Raw genomic sequence first — 2,092 nt, forward strand, 5'->3', positions numbered from 1 at the left:
TGAACGCGTCTCTCGGATCGCGGGGATGGACGCGAAAGAACCGGGACGTGGGATCGAATCCTAAGTCTGTTATTTGCATAATAAAAGGAGAAGAAAAAAAACCGAAAAGGTGAAGCTTCATCGCACCACAAAACTCAGCGTGTTTCCTCGTGTTCGCGTGTGTTTTTCCACAGCTTGTTTGTCGATCACTTAGGGAAACCTGACAAGTGGTATCAGAGCTCGGTTCAGAGCGTGGACGCGAGATCGCGCTCTTGAGGGTGTCTTCATGCCTCGAGGACGCACGCACTCCCCGCGCCGGCGGTCGGCGTCACCGTCCGTGCATGTTTCAGGTTCCGGCGGCCGCGCCTCGGGCAGCGGCGGGAGCGACCGCGGGCTGGTGATCCACCGCGTGGTCAAGGAAGCAGGAGGTGCGGCGAACTACCCGCTGTTGACAAGAACCAACTACAACGATTGGTCTTTGCTGATGAAGATCAAACTGCAAGCCCGGTGCCTGTGGGGCGCCATCGATCCAGGCGGTGTCGAGCTTCATGAGGATAGGATGGCGCTTGACGCCATTTGCAGCGCGGTGCCCCCCGAGATGATCTCGACCTTGGCCACCAAGGCCTCGGCCAAGGAGGCATGGGATTGCATCAGGATCCTGCGAATCGGCGACGACCGAATTCGCAAAGCAAGCGCACAGAAGGTGCGCATGGAGTACGAGTCGCTCGTCCTTCGCGACGGTGAGACCGTGGAGGACTTCGCCATGCGCCTGACCTCCACCGTCAATCAACTCGCGACGCTCGGCGATCCCGAGCCGGCAGACAAGGTCGTCGAGAAGTACCTGCGCGTCGCCCGTCCCAGGTTCACCCAACTCGTCCTTTCCATTGAAACTCTCCTTGATATCTCTACACTGTCCCTGGAGGAGGTGACCGGCAGACTCAAGGCAGGTGAGGACGCCATGCCATTGCCATCTTCGTCCTCAGACAACGCCGGCAAGCTCTACCTCACCGAGGAAGAATGGCTAGAGCGCCACAAGAAAAAGGAGCAGGAGGCAAAGAAGAACTCAGGCAGCCCAAGCAACCGTGGCAAGCGGCGAGGCGGCAAAGGCCGCAACGGCGGCGGCGCTGGAGTCGGCGGCGCGGAGAATACGAACTCCGGAGCGGCCCGTCGTGAAGACAAATGCCGCAACTGTGGCAAATACGGCCACTGGGCCAAGGATTGCAGGAGCAAGCCCAAGCGGGATGAACAGGTCCACGTGGCCCAAGACGACGAGCCCACCTTGCTTCTCCTCACAGGAGGAGTAATCACACATGCACGTGAACAGGAGCATGCACCAGCGCCGTCTGCGCCAACTCCGTCATCCGATCCCATCTACCTGGAGGAAAAGAAGCTGTTCGCGGCGCTCGACGACGCCGCGGAGCGTGATCCGGGCAGCTGGATTGTGGACTCCGGCGCCTCCAACCACATGACCGGCTGCCGGACGGCCTTCTCCGACATTGACACAGGCATCACCGGCAACGTCCGACTAGGAGACGGCTCCGTCGTCCGAATCGAAGGGCGAGGCACCGTGCTCTTCTCCTGTAAGAATGGGGAGCATCGAACCCTCGCCAACACCTACCTCATTCCACGCCTCGCTGCTAACATCATTAGTGTCGGGCAGCTAGACGAGACCGGTTTCAAGGTGGAGGCCGAGGATGGCGTTATGCGGATATGGGATGAGCAGCGGCGCCTGCTTGCCCGTATTCACCGCAATCCTGGACGTCTCTACGTCCTCGACGTCGAGCTCGCGCGCCCGGTCTGCCTTACGGCACGCATCGGCGACGAAGCATGGAAGTGGCATGCACGGTTCGGCCACATTAACTTCACTGCGCTGCGGAAAATGGCCAGAGAGCAGCTGGTGCGCGGTCTTCCGGCTGTGTCGCAAGTTGACCAGCTTTGCGAGGCTTGCCTCGCCGGCAAGCACCGTCGGACGCCGTTCCCACAGCAGGCTCAACAGCGCTCCCTGGAGCCGCTCCAACTACTCCACGGCGACCTCTGCGGCCCGATCTCGCCACCAACTCCGACCGGCAACCGGTACTTTCTCCTTCTCGTCGATGATTACAGCCGTTTCATG

The 2,092-nt window shown here is 60.5% G+C and overlaps 1 pseudogene; it reads left to right on the top strand.

Moving 5' to 3' along the window:
- The first annotated feature begins 265 nt into the window (after positions 1–265).
- LOC112936206 (uncharacterized) lies at positions 266–1,283 on the top strand (annotated as a pseudogene).
- The last annotated feature ends 809 nt before the right edge of the window (positions 1,284–2,092 follow it).

Source organism: Oryza sativa, chromosome 8, assembly GCF_034140825.1.
Source record: "Oryza sativa Japonica Group chromosome 8, ASM3414082v1".
In the NCBI taxonomy this organism is placed as follows: domain Eukaryota; kingdom Viridiplantae; phylum Streptophyta; class Magnoliopsida; order Poales; family Poaceae; genus Oryza; species Oryza sativa.